We start from the raw sequence: 19,577 nt of genomic DNA on the forward strand, positions 1-19,577 counted from the left end.
ACTCAGCATAGAGTGGGTACTTAAAAATAGTTCTGGAATGAATGCTATGCTCAATCCTACCTGAGTATCCTTACCTGTGACAAAAAGAAAAAAATGTGGCAAAATGAAGAAGAAGAATGCTAAAACTGAAAACTATTTCCAACTGATTATTATTGTTATTTCTGAAATTAGCAAAATTACTTTTCTGAGGTCACTTTTTTTCTATATTCCAAATGGCATTTCTGTGAAGAAAAATCAGAATTAATTCTAAATATCTTTCTTTATTTTTCTATCTTATCAGAGTTTAGAGATTCAACTATTTATAAAAATGCAATTCTGTACAAACTTGTACTTTATTTTTAACAAAATGAGATCACTCCGGTGCACAGGCACTGAAGACATTCCCACTGTTCCTCCACGCTGCCTGCAGGCCACTTCTCTCACTAAGCACAGCACTGAATCATTTCTTCCCAGGACCACACCACCTTCCAGTTCCCCACTCCAACTTCTCCACACAAGTATTTGAATGCAGTTTTACATGTGGTGGGAAAAATAAGCAAAAGCATCACAAACAAAGTCAAAAGCAATGGATTGGGAGAATAGCTGCAGGGTGCACCTATGCCAAAATGTTAGTATCGGTAAGTTAGTAAGACAAAGACAAAAACCACCATATAGAAATGGGCAAGAAAATAGGAACAGGTAATTCACAGGAAAAAAAAATACAAGTCTTCAATATATGTTAAAAAGCTGCTCCACTTGGCTATCAGTCAAAGAAGTGAAAGTATAAAATGTAATGAGATGTTCTTTATTTAACATATTGACAAGATTGAAAAGAATGAAAATAACCATGAACTGGTATTCACATGGGGTTGGGAAATGGACCTCTCAAGAAGTATTCAAGGAATATAAATAAGCATAAGGCTCACAGAACAGTTTAGCCATGTTCATTGAGAAGTTTAAAATGTTGATACTGATAATAACACAATTCACAACTGCAAGCATTTATAAATGCTTTCCTAAAGAATAAAACTGACAATTGTGCAGTGATGTGTGTAGGGCAACCATTGTGGTATCGTTTAGAACAACACAAAAGGAACCTGCAGCTGTGCAGAGCTCCATCACTGAGCTATCAGATAAATAAGTGATGGAGTACCCACAAAACAGACCACCAGGCAGCCATGAAAAAGGAGGAGGTGGAGGTGCGTGTCGACAATATACGTACATTTAAGAGAAAAAGCGGATTATAGAAAATTATATGGTGTGATGCATGCTTATTTTATGAGAAACATAGAAAATAGCTAAGAGCGGTTAAGAACACATTTATCTTCTGGTTTATACGTGTCTGTACTGCTTAATACTTTAACAGGTATATCTTAAACACATATTTTACAATAGAAAATATATCTACTCGTATTTTGAAAAAAGTTCTGGGGAACTGTTGCAGGTTTCTTGCATATACCCATGTGTGTGTATGTGTGTGTGCCATTTGGAATTAAGTTAATATCAGTGAGGCAGAAAACCAATGGAGATTCCTTCCAGAAGAGGTGGAAGTGCTGGCTGGGAGGGAGTAGAGGTGGCAATCACTGGCCACAAGGTCAGGAACTACAGCTGGAGTCAAGTGCCAGATGGTTTATACACAAAACACTGGTACCTGCATCCCTGCTGTATGCTGGGGAATGACTGGATGCTGGGAAGATGGGCAGTAACATCTCCAAATAATTTGAGTTTCAAAGGCTTCAGGGGAGGGGGAGTGTGGTCCCTACGAACTGGCCTAACCTTTCTTCTTGTGGGAGCACCTGTCATGAGGCTAAATCTTAATGAAAACAGTGTTTGGGCATTCACACCAGTAATTCAGAAAATAGTGACAGGATTTTTATTTCCTCAAACGTGCCTGACCAGTTGGTCTTCTCCACCCCCAGGCCAACCATCAGATCAGCATCTTTTTTTTATTTTTTAAAGAATTTTATTTATTTACCTTTAGAGGGGAGGGGAAGGAGAGAGGGAGAGAAATATCAATGTATGGTTGCTTCTGGTGCACCCCTTGCTGGGAACTGGCCCCTGCTGGGAACTGGCCTGCAACCCACGAATGTGCCCTGACTGGGAATCGAACCGCGATCGTCTGGTTCGCAGGCCTGCACTCAATCCACTGAGCTACATCAGCCAGGAGATCAGCATCTTTAATTTCCTTTGGGCCGTCTCTTGGGCATCCCACAGTGATCTACAACAAAACAAAAGTTTATCAAATTCTTCTCTGAACAAAGGATCCTTTCACTCGTATCTCTTATTACATCCTCTAATCTTCTCTGCTTTGGCTGCCATTGCGGTCACATGTGTCTCCAGCCACATGTGGCTCCTCAAGGCTTACAACGTGGCCAGTCTGTCCTGGATGCGATGCAAATGGAAGTACACAGGGGATTTGGAAAACTCAGTATAAAAACAAAGTAGTAAAACATTAACTTTAAATTATGATATTTTGGACATACTGGGTTAAATAAAAATATTAAAATAGCAATACTACTTATCTAGTTCTCTTTGCTTTTTACCATACAGCTACTGGAAAATCTCTAATTACCAATGTGGATGTATCACACTTCAGTTGTGTGAAGGCTACTCCATACTGCAACCATGGAGTTGTCCTTTATTTTCTTGCACTTGGGTTTCATACGAAATCTGTTGAGCAGCCCTGACACTGGCTGTCTTGGCCCTTTATCTTCCTTCTTCTTTTCCTGAGTCCCTGGTCCAGATAAGCCCATCCCTCTGTCGTGGCACTGCCTGCACCCACTTGCCTCCAGTTCCTCTCTATTCCGGGCCCTGACTCAGGAGCCAGCAAACTGACTCAGTCACCCGAGTAACTGAGCTCTAACCTCATGAAAACCCCCTTGAGATGAAAAAGAAAACAAATAACAAAATAAACTTTGTGATTAACTGCACTGTAGAAGGAGAGCTTCAACATGCTAGAAATGAAATAAGAAGCCACTCAGTTTTATGGGCTGCCCTTAGCCAAGCAAATGCCTCTGGTCCCCAGATGAAAAGCTCCTTGAGAGAGAAGAAGCAAGCCCTTTTCAAGCACCAGAGAGGGAAATGGAGTCTCTGACCTTCTAAAGCACAAAAAGATATCCAAATTCTCTTTTTAGTTTGGTTCTGGTTCAGTCTTCAAGACAGTCTTCAAAGGCCAGGCTTCCTTTTAACAAGGCTTTTGCACACACGCATTGTGCTTCCAGCCTCTGAGATCTGGGGATCAAGAATTGACAAAAAAAAATGTCCAGAAAATCTCATACCTTCCCTGTTCAGTGCAAAAACCAAAGGCAGGAAGGTCAGAGTGAAAATAGCCATTCAATAGATTAGATATTTGGAATAACTAGGAATGACCAAAGGTGAAGATTAATCAGTTCTTATTCTTTTCATCCACTTCTGCCTGTCCTGTGGGAGTAGCCAGTGCCGGCGAAGGTGCCAACCTGAAGCAAGCACACCTAGCTTGGTGGAGAGTGGAGACACCTTCGGGTCAGAGCACCTCCTCTCCAGCCACCAAAGCTTCTCTTCTTCTGCAGGGCTGGCCAATCCTCTTGAGGCCCTGGCCTTCCACCTCAGTGAAGGCTGAAAGTCACTCAACACCTGTGCAAGAACGTGTGGACTCCTAACTTACAAAGACTTGCTAGCTGCTGTCTAAATCTCTGACCTACAGCCACTTCAGAAAGAAAGGCAAGTCTCTTAACTACCAGGAGCTGTTCTCTGTTGGGTCCACAATGAATGACTATAGAATAACAAAATTGTTTCCAGAGGTTATTAATTCAAACTGATCTCACTTTCATTTTCAAAATAGTGCCTCAAATGTGTCCTTTTGGGTGGTCACACACCCTGGACTTGGGGAGCGAGGCTGCCACCACCCATGACGGATCTTCCTTCCAACAGTGAACACCACATGCAGGAGGCACCAAGCAGAACTCTAAGAAAGAATGTCAGTGGATTCCTTTTGCTGCATCCTGAAAATGAACTTTTCTTACACTCACATATACATTGCCAGGAATGTCCCACATTTCCACAGCTGTGAAGTTAGGCAGATATGCAGGTGTGGGTCCTCTTTCGGGGGGTGTGTACTGAGGTGGAAGGAGGTCCAATGCCTGCCTTGGTGTTGCCAGCAGATTTACAGAAACCTTTTTTCTCAAGCCCCAGCTGGCAGAGCCAGTCCCTTTCTCTGGAGGGTGGGCTCTGTGAATCACTGCCTCTCTGCCCACAGCAAGAAGAAAGAAGAGAGCATCACAAGAAGTCCTGATAACTGCCCCAATTTGCTGTGAGCACAGGGTGAGGTTTGCAGGTGCAGCCATAGATAATAAGCAGTCTCAAGCCTGCACAACACTTGGCCCCTGACAAAGGACAATTCATCCTCTGTGAGGGGTCCCTCATAAGATTGGTTTGAAACCCTCAGAAGATTCAATATATTTCAGAAGACATTGGGTTTGCACTGATGCATCCATCTGACTACAGTGCCTGCCAGATTTAGATTGTCCTAGAACATAAACCTAGAGACTGTAGCTGATTAAGAGTAAAGAGCTGATGCTTCTTCCTAAGCCATCTCTGTGACAGTACTGTGGAGGCATTTCACAGACATGACTCCATGCATTCATGACAACAGCCTCAACAGACAGTCTCATTCCTGTTTGACAGATGAGGTAACTATGGCTCAGAGAGACTGTTAGTCAGAAGAAGCTAAGTTACACTGTCATAACAATCTCAAAAACTCAACAAATCCCCCCCAGCAGGCAGGACTGGGTGGTTCTCCAGGGCAGTTGTTCTCCATGTGGTAGCTCAGAGACACAAGCTGCTTTGCTAGTGTTGCACCTGTCATCTCAGCACTAGGCTTCTAAATGAGCCCCAGCAGGGGAAGTAAGGGATGGAGAATCTCACTGGGGACTGCCACTGCCCTAGGCCAGGAAGTGACACATGTGACTTCCGGTCAGATGGACTGGCTTACATGCTGGAGGCTGGGAAGTGCTACCTTTCCAGATGCCAGGAAAGGAGAAGAGAACCAGATGTTGGTGAACACTGTCATGTCGGCCAAGGAGAGGCTAAGTCACTCTCACTGTCCTTGTTCCACCTCTTGTTTGTGCCCCATTCTGCCTGTCTCTAAGACTCTTCTCTCTCTTGTGTACTGGCTCCCTTGAATTTGGTGGTCCATATGTTGAAATCTGGAACCCTGGTGGTGCTCAATGTTAATGGTGTAGATTCAGCCATCAGGAGCGTTTGATCTCTCTCCCTTCCAAAATTCCCAGGGGGAGTACAAGTTAGCCCAGTTTGGGATACCTGTCCTCTCAAAAATAAATCAACTGTGGCATGGAGAAAGGCTGCTTTATAGGGATAGGCAGTTCCTGATTCAACCTTGTGGGTAGAAAGTGGGTAAAGGAGGCTGGCCCAGCAGAGTGTCATTAGAGATTATAAGAGATAGAATGAGGATTCTGATTCAGGTCTCTCTGACTCCAAAGCCCTTTTAGATGTGCTGTGCACACAGACTCCTTGCTATTTTAAAAGTCAAATAGGAGAAACAGTCCTTGTATATACAGAGACACAGACACTGCAGAAAACTCTGTGTCTTCAGACTTACTACAGTATGTACAAATTAGTCTGAAACTAAGGAATATGTTAATACGGTCGTCATATTTTACTAGATTCAAAATGTGGTGCAACCATCCCAAAGCTATACGATACAGACTATTTCTTTTCTTCTCAAGTGTCTAACATCCAGATCAGTAGCTCTCCAATAGAGTACCACTAGACATATAGTTATTTAACTGTAAGTGTACTAAAACAATAGTTTCCAAGGTGAAAACTGTTGAGGGCAATGCTAGGTTGGGGTATATCGGAGAGCTTTTGATATGGAAATGTGTCTTGTGAATTTCCAGGAGGATGTGATAACATACCACACTTCCTAGGCTTATCTGACCTCAGCTCCCTCTAGTTTGGCAGGATGTTCTCACCGGACACGAAATTCAGTCCTAAAGTACTAAGTCTGCTTGTCATGGGTGACTTCTCTTGAAGAAAATTTCAAAGGAATGCTTGTTTCAGAATATTCTGAGATTTGAAAGTAGCATTGTAATAAGAATGTTCCCACGTAGACCATGAGAAGCAAGTCTAATCTGAGCATATGTTCTGTCGTTGTCATCATCAAAAGTTACTTTCTAGATAATTGGTGTGTTTAATTGACAAAAAAAGCTTGGAAGTAAAGAAAACAAGGGGATAAAAATGGATGTGAAATGTGAAGCCACAGGGGAAAAAAACTCTTAATCTGAATTAAGTTTGATTTCACTTGTTTAAATCAGCGATTTTCAATGGGTGTGCCACAAGAATTTTTAAAATATGCAATACCTGGCTATTTAGTCAGGGGCACTGACCTCTTTCCCCTGAGATTGTCAATAAGAAAATGACAACAATTAACACAACAGGAGCTGTCCAGTGTGAATGCAAATGCCCTGTCTTGAACCATAAATATATAGGTCAAATACAAATTTGTTATCTTATTGGTGCCATCACATAATATGGTTGTGTCTGATTGGTTAATTCCTGGTACCCAAAGTCTTTATATACAAGTGTGGATAGGCACCTGATTTATTTTAAGTCACTTTGGAGCCAAAAAAGATAGATAATTACTATTATTATTTATTTATAAATCAATCAAAATTATACCTATTTTTATCAAATCAGCAAAAGTATATATTTCTTGGTGGGCTTCAGAATTTTAGTAATTAGTTTATGTGTGCCCTGAGGTGAAAAAGGTTGAAAATCACTGATTTAAATAGTCAAGAATAATGATATGATGGACAACTCCTACTGAAATCGGTTACAACTGTCAAGAAAATAGTATAAGAAGTTTCCAGCAATCTTTGGTATTTTGGGTTATATCCAAGTTTTGGATATTTTGGGGAATGAGGTAATTATTTTTCCTAGCCAAATCCGGTGTGGCAAGAGCAGTACTTTCTTTCCAAACTGCCCCCCCCACATATGGTTTGGCCCGGTGGGTCCACAGGTAGCGTAATACTTGGTGGCCCCATGGCACGGCTCAGTACTTCACTTCCCCTCCAGTCTTCCCTGCCTGCGTGGCTTTCGGTACAGTGGGAGGGCTTGTGATGCTGCTGCATTTCTCGTTCAAGTTGTGAATTGAGTCTGATAACCGAGCCAGATTCTGAGGCCTTGGGCTACCTGTGTCACAAGACATGGGGTAGGGGAAAGAAACTTCACAGTAACTATTTCTAGTACCAGTGAAACATGTAATTTTAGAATTAGTTGACTCAAAATCAGAAACACTCACATAATGAATAGTGTTTAAACAAAAACAGAAGCTACCATGCAAAAATACAGCTATCAGGAAATTCCAGATTTCAGTCATATCAGAGGAGTCCAGCTTCATGTTGCATTGGAGTCGCAGAATTGCCCAGAAGACAAACTAAGTAGTTGGCAGGTTTAAACACACATTTAAAAAGCTAATTAAATGAAGAAAAAAGTTTTGACAAAATTTAATAATCATTTATGGACAAAAACTCTAAGCAAAGTAAGACAAGAATTTCTTCAATCTGAAAATGGGCAAAGAGAAAAATTTAAAAACCTGCATACGGCTATCATATTTAGTGAAAAACTACTGAATGTATTCTGTTTAAGATAAGAAACAGGACAAGAAATCTGCTTTCATCACTTTTATTCAACATTATACTGGAGGTCTTGGCCACTGTAATAAGGAAAAAAAAAAGAAAAAAGTATAAAGGTTGAAAAGGGAGAAAAGACCTGCCATTAAATACAAATGACAAAACTGTATACATAGAAAATTCTAAGACATCTATGAAAACCAGTTAGAAATACCAAATAAGTTTATCATATTTTTAGGATGCAGGTCAATATATAAAAATCAAATTTATTTTTATATACTAACAGTAAGCAATTTTTTAAAATAAGATTAAAATTTTATTTATGATTGCGTCAACACACAAAATACTTAGGAATAAACACAAAATGACAAAATAATGCTGAGGGCTATTTAAGAAGATTTAAATTAAAGGAGAGATATACCATTTTCAGGAGCCTTTTTCCTTACTCAAGACTCAGTGTTGTAAAATACCAGTTCTCTAGAAATAGATGCATTCCCAATTAAAATCCAAGAAGACTTTTTTTTTTTGTAGCAATTGACAAACTGGTCCTAAAATTCCTATGTAAATGCAAATGACCTAAAATAGCCAAAACGACTTTGGAAAGAACACCATCTAAATTCAAGATCTACTGTAAAGCTATAGTATTAGGATATCGGTGTTATGATAGGTAAAATAGATCAGTGGAATTGAATGAAGTCCAGAAATAAACCCACGATATATTTTATCAGTCAAATTTTTATAAAAGCACCAAGCAAATTGAATAGACGGAGAGTTTTTTTAAATAAAAGGTAATGATACAATTGGATAGCTTATGCAAAATAAAAAATTAACTTTGATCTATACTTTATAACATAGACAAAAATCAACTCAAAATAGATCATACACCTAAATAAAACCCCTAAAACTATTAAACTTTTAGGACAAAAATCAAATGAAGTCTTTGCAAATTTAGTTTAGAAAGTAATTTTTTAAGTTACAACAACCAAAGCCCAACTCACAAAAGAAAAAAAACGACAAATTGAATTTCATCAAAATTAAGGACTTCTGCTTTTAGAAAAATACTGCTGAATGAACAGACAAGCCATTTAGAGAAAACATTTACAAATAACTCATCTGATGAAAGACTTTTATCCAGCATATATAAAGAAGTCTCAAAATACCATCATAAAATAACTTACGACCTAGCAACAAACACACAAAAGGTTTGAACAGATATTTCACCAAAAAAGATACAGAGATGGCAAACAAGTACATAAGAAATGCTCATTATTAGTCATGTAAGAAACACATAGTCAAACCACAATGAGACACCATTTCACTACGATGACTAACATTAAAATCCAACAACATCTGATATAGGTGAGCATGTCGAGCCACTGAAACTGCTGATGTAAAATCACTTTGGGAAACTTTGCCAGTGTCATTTAACTTAAACACATGCCTTCTCAATACGGCAGCATTCCACTGCTGGCTATTAACTCAAGAAAAATGAAAGCATATACCCATAAAAAGACCTGTGCATGACTGATAGATGCCAGCTTTATTCACAATAGCCAAAAATTGGATATAACCAAAGTGTTCCTCAACAAGAGAAGGTGTAAACAAAACAAGGTGCATTCATCCAGGGGAATACTACTCGACAGCAGAAAGGATGAACAACGGATCCCTGGGACAACAGAACTGGCTCTCGGAAACATGCTGAGTCTGAGAAGCAAGGCAGAAAAGGGCGCACACTGTGTGACTCCAATTATATAACATCCTATAACAAGCAAACTCATCTCTGGTGATGGAATTCAGAACGGTGGTCCCTGAGGGATGAGAAAAAGGAAATTTCTGGGGTGATGCAAATATTCTGTATCTTGACTGGGTAGTGGTAGTATATATACTTTCGCCCAAACTCACAGAATTGTACACTTAGGATTTGCACCTTTCACTATATATAAAACATACTGGAAAGAATAGTTGTTGAATCTAAACATCTTTTTAACTCTTGCTTAGATACTTTCTGTTGTGTTTTTGTTGTGGTAGCTGTTGATGATTTGGGCTTGAAAAAGAAACTCTTAAGAACAAACACCAAGTTGTATGTAGAATCGTGCATCCTATTTTGCAGAGGAGTTACTTGGGTAAATCAGTCTTGTTTAATTACGGACATACCGCATTGTGCATGGGGGAGCAAAGTGACTCGTAAGTATAGTGCCATCAAAGCAAATGACAGAGCCAGTCAGAGTTAAGGCTTTGGGCTCAGGCAGATTCAAGTCCGAAACCTGGCCCCAGCATTCCCCAGCCATTTGACTTCGGGTAAATTACTAAGCTTCTTGTCCCCTTAGTTCTCACTCTAGGCAAGAGGCATAATGTCTACCTCGCAGTCATTAGGAGAGCAGACAAGGAAATGCATACTGATTGTGGGCACGGCGTCTGTTAACAACATTAGGCATAAAATGGGGACTGCTTTTAGTACTGATACACAACACTGTAAAGGATTAGAGAATTTTATTTGGAAATTCGTCCAAAAGTTCCCAGAAAGATATCCTTAGATATTTTTCCCACTAAGAGTAAGTTAGAGTGTGATAAAGAAAAGAATGTGGTCCCCTGGATTCGCATCTCTCACCCCTCCACACGATTCTTTTCACCTCTTACTCCCATATTTGTCTTTCAGTTTCACCTCTAACTTTACCTCCCCAGGAGGGGAGGGGTTCTCAGACTGAGATTCCACACAACTGAGATGCAATACTGTATTCATTTTACGTATTGTTGAGATCTGGGTTACTTCAAGATAGCTTAAGACCTTAAATGGAAAAGCACGGAACCTTAGCATCCATTCACAGCGCAAGTGAACTGTGCCCATCTCGTGTGGTTTTGGGTGTCAGAGACTGTGCCAATCTGATGACACTCAAGATGCACAAACACAACCAATCAAATAGGTTCCCACAAAGGAGATAAGCTTTGAGAATGGCCCAAGTTGTATCCTGAGCTATGTCCACAGTGTCCTCTTCTGACCTTGGTCCCCAATGCAAGAGTTGGACAGCATCTTGTTTAATTATCACCTTTCACAGCTAAGGGATGACACTGCAAAAGCTGCTCACCTTTTCACGTCTTAGATCTGGGAATGGAGCTCAAGTGGTCCAGAACTCACAACTCTCCCACATTGCCAAGACCAGAGTTCAGCTGCCAGAGATTTTTTTTTACTTTGGTCCCAGTTCAGGCCTGATATGGGCATTCCTGGTACACTGCATGTGCTTGTACCCTACGGGCTTCTTTGACAGTCTGGAGCTCAGTCTTCTCCCTTCCCTGAATGACCACAGCATGCACTCTATTCCTCTCATTAACACATGGCCAGACCCGGCGAGTGCTTAGGTGCTCTAAAGTGAAGCAGACTTAAGTTCAAGTCCTGCCTTCCTCACCACAGGACTTTGGGACAGTTCGAATTTCTCGATCTCTGTTTCTATAAAGTTGGTCTAATAACAAACAGCACTTACCGTGTCCCTAAGGATTAAACGGGATAACATATGTAAAATGCTTATCAAAGGGCCTGGGACTTAATGCATTTCAGCAACTATTCTTATTGTGATTACTGATTACAATAATTTTTTTTGTATTGTTCTCCACCTGTTGTCTCTAAGTAAAAACTTGGAGACAGGGAGGTGCTGGGGGTTGGGCACAATGTCAGTAACCACTGAACACGTGATTGTAGTTGACTTGATAGGCTTTTTGATATGATATGAATTGCTATGACCCTCCGTATATTTTACATAATGAACAGGTGATCTGATCTAATTATTCTTACACTGCAATGCTCTTTCCCCAGATTTTACTTTGGAGACATTTTTTTTAGCTGTAGATAAAATACTTGTATGTATGACTGGTTCATATTACTCTTATTTTCTTTAAAAAATGCGTTTCTTTTTGGTAAGCCCAGGTCAAACCTTGTTTGGATATGAGGTGCTCTGTTCCTTCCTGAAAGAAGACGAGTGATCAAGGCATTATTTAGCAGGTTACAAAGATTTTTTTTATCCTCCTACTCATTCATTTACAGTGTATTGGTTACAGTAAAAAAGATGGCTATCTCCCCCAGAGGGAACACAGAGAATTGGGTGACAGGAAGATAGCAGGCTAGCTGGACCACTGCAAGAAGTATCCTTAGGTGACCCAAGCTTTTTCCTGAGAAAACAAAAATGTCCTCACTGCTAAAAACAGTGGAAGGTCACATGTCATATCAGGTTATGAAATGACTTCAGCAGGTGCCTCAAGAGAGTCCCCTGACCTTGGTGATGGCATGTCCTCTCCAGAGCTTCCTGTGAACCTTCCTGTTCAGGGACAAAGAGAAAGGCTCCTTTCAGCAAAGGTCAAGGTGGGCCAGTGTGCTTCGCCTTGACTTCCCGCTCCACACCTGTCAGGACTAGAACAAAGCCAGTGACCCCCATAGCCTTCATGACTAACTAGTGTGGCTTATTTCCCCGAGGAGAGATGCTTGCAACCATTTTCACATGCTTTTCACGTCCTTTTGAAAGAGGGTGGCGTGAGGAAGAGGGGACCAGGAACCTCGTTTTGATTTCATGAGTTTCCTTCCTTCCTCGTGGTCCCTCCACATCCGAGCCCCCGGGAGACACAAGAGACCAGGACTTAGAATCCTAAACTACACACATAAAACACTGAACAATCCCCCCAATCCATTTTCTCTGTTAAAATGGCTTTCGCGATTGCCATTCTCCAGGATTTAAGTTGTTACTTTTCTTTGGAGTGGCTTGTGATAAGTATGAAGTTAAATCAAAGTTTGAGATATAAAAACAAGGAATTTAGATTTGTAAAATTTGTTTTGTGTTTGGTAGCAATCTAATTTTTATTTTGAGCTCCCATTCAGCCAAAACTTAACACACAAATCCTGTTCCTTCAAGTTTACATCCATGCTCCAGGAGGCACACGGCACTGGCGTGTAGAGGGCGGAGGAGCCAAAGGGTCATCCTAGCCTGGGTGTTCTCACATCTGGCCTCTGAGATGCCCTTCTTCCTCACTCGGGTCTCTGCGGAAACTTCCTTCCCTCCCTCTTTCTGTCTCCTGCATCACCCTTGAGAGCACAGAAAACATATCACTGGTCCTAGTCCACACTGAGGGAGGGCTCTGAGAGCTGCCTCAAGCGCACCCACCTAGACGTACCTCACAGACATTTCTTCCACTCCTTACCTTCCCAGACATGGCAAAAATCACATGGAGGGAAAGGTGGGAATGAGTACCAGTTTTGCTTGCCCTGGCCCGAGGGGCACAGTTCTCTCTGCAGCTCAAGGGCTTCTGTGTCTCCTGTTCCTCACTCTCCTACTTGGGAGGGCAGAACTTAGGACCCAGAAGCATCTCAGCATTCTTCCCCTCCCTTCCAACTTTTCTCTTCTAGCCCACAAAATCTTTCTCTAGTCCTAGGGTGGGAAAACCTTGCTTTTACATAATCATATATTTTAATGCCCCACGTCTCCAATATTGTATTGAATTATTTTCCTCTTCTGTGGTCTGGTAAAGTAGTCCTAAGATCTGAATAAATGGGACCCCTGCCCCAGCGGTCCTCAGAGGACCCTGTGCCTTGAAATGCCTTCTTCAAACCTTTCTGAATTTTCCTTGAAATGTATGTGGGACCCATTCCCATCGTCTCTTCTGAAGCATTGTTGACCCTTTATTCCATGTGGGAACCCCAGGCTTTGTACCAATGAGATCATTCAAAGCTCCTGATGCTGGTCTCAGGTCCTAGAATGGTAGCTTAGTGAGAAGGTCACTTGCACTGGATGAAGCCATATTCCTTTGTCAGGATTGTATGAGATTGGACTATGGGCATGCTGGTGCTATGGACATGCTGATTTTGAGTGGGTCAGTGCGTTTATATGAATAGTTCCCCACCCCTGCAAAAAAATCTGCTTGGCACTTCACATACCCTAAAAGTGACTTTGTTTTTGCATCTCTTCCTTTCACTCAGACAATAGGCATAAAATATCAGGCTAATTCTAGGATAAAAGAAAGAGACACAGGGGTAGAAGAAAACACAGGGGGACACATCCGTAAACCTACTCGAATATGGTGCTGCCATCTCATGAAAAGTAGCATAGAATGCAGTCTGTACGGAGAGTCAGAAGATGAGTTCTATTTTTAGTTCTAGGCCCAACTCTACTACTAACCAGCTATGCAATCTTGGGCAAGACACTTCACTCCTCTGGACCTTTTTTTTAAAACTAGATGATGGATGGATAGGTGCATCGGTAGGTGGATGGATGGATGGATGGATGGATGGATGGATGGATGGATGGATGGATGGATGAACGGGTGAGTGGGTTGATGAATGGCTGGATGGGTAGGTGAGGCAGCTTCCCAGACAGACTGGGGAGAGGGAGGAAGGAGAGCTATCGGCTCCCAGGTGCTCTAGTCCTATTTATGGGATGAGTGCAGCGAATTTACCATTTCCCTGGTCATATTCCCTGCCCCCACCTCTTTGTCTGCTGCATTGTTTCAAGAGCAGCTTAGTGATGTAGGTGAAAAGATCACTCAGTCTGGGGATTAGACATCCAGAATTTTTCTTCTACAATATTTGTTATACCCTGGGTGATCTTTAGGAAATTCAGGAACTCTCCAAGTGTAAACTTCCTCACCAGCACAATGGGGTTGATGATACCTGTGTTGTCTGTCTTACATGGTTTTGTGGGCATCAAATATAATAATGGCCTCAGACAGTGCAGCCGGGAACCGCATACAAGGTCATGTTTTGTGATCTATTCTTACTCCCCTTTACAGTTGCCTGTGGGCTCGTTTAGGACTTACAAAAAGCATTGTTCCAAGGGCTTTCACAGCTCCTGAAAGAAATAGAGTAAAAGCGGTCACATAATAAGGCTGTGTTACCTGTTTTGCTCACCACATGTCAGGGAAAAGGACTTTTTTGTTCTCTTATTTTTGTTGTTAAAGCGCTGAAGTCAGGAGGTGTGTGGTTATTGCAGGGAGAGTAAAAAACAGGGGCTTGTCTTTTTGTTCTTTCATTTAATTTTTTCCAGGGGTTTATCTTTTTGAATATGAGTAGATTTCCACCTGAACTAACTGAGTCTGTGGAAAATTTCCAGTCATATGCTGAGCCAACATTTAAGCATTTGTGGGACAAATCACATTATCCACGGAGAGGTGACAGTGCTAAGAGGTGAAGAATGAAGTTGTCCTCCTGTTAAATACCCATAATGAGCGTGTAGGAGAAATGCCACAATGTATCCCTTTACCCCAAGCCAGTCACTTCTTAAATAATTCTTATTTTATAACATCATAAAATCTTAGGCTGTGCAGAAAGCTTTCAGTGATCTAATCTGGCTTTCCCCTTAGTTTGGTGGATTTCAAAACATGTTTAGACCAGCAGCATCGGAACGTTGCCTGGAAACGTGTTAGAAATGCAAGTTCTAGGTCCTGCCTCAGACTCACTGAACTCTAGACTCAGGGGATGGGACCCAGCAATCTGTGAGCAAGCCCTGCTGGTGATTCTTACAGACCCGACATTTGAGAACCAGGTTGTAATCCATCACTTCCTTAAATAGCATACCTGAGGGGTATTTTTCTATGGCCTCTACTTAAATATTTCCGGTGACAGGGAGCTCAGTACTTCAGGAGACATCTGGTTAGAAGTCCTAGCAACTAGATATTTTCTCATTATAATGAGATGAATCTGATTCCTTGTCACCCCACCCCCACCCCCATTGGCCTTGGCTCTACCCTTTGAATACAATTTAGATTTAGGGCTGAGGAGAGATCACTGGTAACTGGGCTAATTGTTCACATAGTAGGAGTTGGGTAAGAGTGAATAATACAAGGGTAAACTGGGAGGGCGGCCAGCGCGTCACATTTTCCTTTCAACCAAATAAAACAGCAAGATTAAGGGCTGTCCCTGGCATGTGAGATTATGATAAATATCAGTATTAATAACAATAGTGACAGTAATAATTACCCACAGCTAGATTTGGATTCAGGTCAAGAAACCATCCAAATCAAATTACATGTAAGAAAAATATGTGTGTTTAATGCTGGGAACATTTTCAAAGAGGAAGAAAAACTGGTGCTGTGAAAAGCATTTCACCTTCTAGTGGGGATAAGTGCCCTTTCCATTCCAAAGCAATGGTGAGGAGAAGGAATCCCCCAGAAGGGTGGAGATACTTTGTGGCAAGGCCCCAGCCCAGGCTGGTGGGCAGACTGAGCCTTTTCCTGCTCACCCCTGCACCAGGGATGCCCTGCTTGGAATACACTTGCTTGGCTAGGTCTTGTTACTGATGATTTTTTCTGTTTGCCATTGGCGGAAAGAAGAGACAGAGAGCATATAATACGCAGGAATCCTCCACCAGGGGTGCGCGGCCAGAGGCACCGCCTTGCCTACAGGGAGAGGCCCCTGGGACTCAGCCTGGCCTTCCTTCAGCCCAGTGGTGCGCTCTTCTTACTCCAGTCCCCCCGCCCCTCTTAGGACTGAAAGGGCTGCCACCTCTAAGCATTGCCAGGGCACTCTCGCAAATGACTCTTCCTCCCCCCATTTTGAGCCTGGAGAGTGTTTACTTCCTGTCAAACCCCAGGGACCTGCTGATTTTTCCCATTACTGCAAATTGCTGCTCTTGGGTGCTTTGCATTTGTTATTAAGATGCAATCAGGGTTTCAAAACTGATTAACCACCACACCCCTCAGCCCCCAACCCTCACACCTGACTGGGAGGCAGCAGCAGCCGTGGAAAGCAGAATACTGGCTGGCTGCTGTCTCTGGGGCTCTTCGTTCTGTCAAAGGCGAGTGGGTGTGATGCGGAGCTGGTGGGAGCTGGGGGAGCACCGGGAAGGAGCAAAGAGGCCCTGGCTTCTTTTGCGTGAATCCTGGGCATGCTGAGAGCAACTTGGTGTCTCCAGTTCCCAGGAATTGTGGTGGGTGTCTGGTGCTGTGACAGGCCGCTGGAACGAATGATGCCGGCTGGTGGCTGCGACAGCCTGACCAGTGAGGCAGAGGCCGGACTGAGCAGGGCCTTCTGGACTAACAGGCACAGAGCGTCTCTGAAGGCAGTGGCAGGATGATGAGCACGCTGGTGAGTGACTGAGCTCCCAGAACAGCTCCAAGCACTGCCACTGAGACAGCCCCCAAGTCCCCTCCCCACCTAAGGATTTCTTCTCCTCTCCTCACCCCTCATCAAACCTGCTCAGCCCCTTCTGCAGTTCTGTCCGTGCTCAAACCCAACAAATAGCACACAAATGCATGGCCACACGCTTCCAGTGCCTTCTGAGTACACAAACTGGCTTTCTTAAGGACATCTGTGACCCTTTCTCTACTCCCCTTTTCTGTTTTTATGTTTAAGTGTCTCCATTTTCATTAAACAAATGTCTCATCGGCCCTTGCCCTCCCTGAAGCTTCACTGTGGAACGAGACAAAGAAAAGCCCAAGAAGATCACGGCTGTGGAAATGTTACTGAATCACTGAGAAAGAAAAGGGTGAGCAGGTCGGAGAAGCCCAGCCCCACAGTGGCCCACATTCAAGCAAAGCTTCAAAACTGGATTGCTGGCTGAGCCGGGCTACCCTTCGCTGTGAGGTGCTCACGCAAGCCGGATCTACGCAAGGGATCTTGCAGCTCATGGGATGCAGGACCTGTGTCACCTGATTTTCATTAGATCTACTGAATGTATTTTTGAAAGAAAACTTGAAAACAGACAGGCAATCCAGGGTTCAAATCCTACCTGTACCATTTCCTGCTTCAGTTATCTGAGCCTGTTCATCTCCCTTTAAAACAGAGATAAAAATCTATCGGACGGGATTGTTTTGAGGCCGACACAAAGGTGTATATACATAGTACGTGGGATTTACTTTTTTTTCTTTTGTTTGGAGCAGAGGGATAGTTAAGACTGTTTTTTTTTCCTTTAAGTCAAATTATTTTTGGTACTCTCTAAAGACCAAGATGAAACATTCCTGAAGACCAGAAAGCATTATGGCCTACTAATCTTCACACGGAGAAAAAAAGCTCAGTTATTTAACTCCAGAGTCGCATATCTTATCTTTCGTGTGAATTATATTACTTTTTCCTGGCATGCTACTCAGCCCAAAGCTGAGAAAAGCAAAGCCCTGACCTAGGACCCTCTCTGGCTATTCAGGGAGTCCTCTTGGAAACAACTGCAAGAGTGGGTTGTAAGGTCAATGAAAGAGAAAGCTGAATGGTCACTGTCCTTGGCTCCGAATGTGTTTAAGGAGAAAGAGGATGGGAATTGAGAGAAACTTTATGGAAGAACTTTTCAGGAGTGTATATGGTAAACAGGCTACATGTGTGTTAGCTGGCCTTGTTCGGGGGAGCGGCGGGAGCCCCTGGGTCTTTTTTTCCAAGTGCAGAGTGTGGGGCATAGGAAAAAGGCCTAATGATCATGGAATTGAAGTCCCAAATTATAATTAATCCTAGAAAGAGAATGAAATGGAAGCAAAATTGGAAAAGATAATAGCCAAGAATTTCCCGAAGCTGAAAAAAAGATACAAAGGCACAGATTCTGGAAGCTTAGTAAACCCTGTAGGAAAAATACAAGGCGTGACCTAGGTATATCATGGTCAGATATCTTACTGCTGAGAAAATCTTAAAAGTAGCCAATTAAAAAAATGACATTACTTATGTAACTTTCAAAAGAGTAAATTAAGGCTACAGTTCGCCTGAACAACAGGCGCCCAAATTTGACCTATTAACACGTAAAGAAGCCTCAGCCAACAAGTACAGAATGTGCACTCATTACTAGTGCATTGGAGACACTTCCCAAAATGGATTATATGCTGGGCCATGAAGCAGGTTTCAGCAAATTTGAAAAGATTGAAGCCATTGTCTTTGGCAAGAGTGGAATTAAGTTAGAAATCAATAGCAAAAAAGAATCAGATGATGGTAAAATATGGCCTATTAACTTGTATGTTTACAGGAAGCATATAACCTTAAAAGCATATAGTAGAAAAGAAAAAAGGCTGAGAAGGAGTAATTTAAGTGTTTCTAAGAAGAAGTTAGGAGAGTAAAACACAAGTAGACCCTAACATAATAGAGATAAGAATTTATTGAAAAGTTGATTTTTGAAGAATAAGAAAATTAATAAATCCCTAGGAAGATGAAAGACTTAGTATTTGTGTGTGCATGAGTGAGTGTGTATGTGAGAATACAAATTTACAAATTATCAACATCAGTAATGAAAAATGGATATTATTAAAGATTCGTTATATTAAAAAGGATATTAGCAACAACTTTATGCCAATACATTTGATAATTTGTAAAAATTTTCTATCAGAAAGAATACTGAGAGACATAGGAATTTCAAGTAGTCCCATAACTATTAAAATTGGATCCATTATTAAAAATCTTTCCCTCAAGACAACTCCAGGCCCAGATGAATTTTTCATCAATGAATTTTTCCAAACTTTAATAAATCAAACTGAGTATATACAATTCTTCCAGAGAATAAAAAAAATCAAAAAACATTTAAAAAGACTTGTTGTATAAAGCTAGATATAGTTTAAAATAATGCAAGGACATCACAAGGCAGAAAAACTATTCATCAATCTCTTTCAGGAATATAGATATATAAAATTCTTTATCAAAATGTTCACTAGTCAAATCAAGTGATGTATAAAAGGAGCAAATCACAACCAATTTGGGTTAATTCCGGACATGTAGAAATAGCTTAATAACTGAAGGATAGCAAAAGTAATTTATCATATTAAGAGAGTAAGGGAGAAATAGAAATTGAATATAGAACAATGTAGAATATATAGAATAATCAAAATAGAATACAGAAGTTGTGGCCACTTAAGCAGATGCAGAAAAAGTGTTTGATAAAATTTAATATGCATTCTTAATAAGATCCAAACTTATCCAAATAAAAATAGAAGGTATTTTCTTAATTTGATAAAGGGCACCTGCAAAAAAATCTAATGCCAACATCATGATTATAATGATAAGGTACTGAAAACTATCCTTTGAGATTATAAATGACA

Source organism: Artibeus jamaicensis, unplaced genomic scaffold, assembly GCF_021234435.1.
Source record: "Artibeus jamaicensis isolate MK-2021 breed Jamaican fruit bat unplaced genomic scaffold, CSHL_Jam_final contig_482, whole genome shotgun sequence".
NCBI classification, from domain to species: Eukaryota; Metazoa; Chordata; class Mammalia; order Chiroptera; family Phyllostomidae; genus Artibeus; species Artibeus jamaicensis.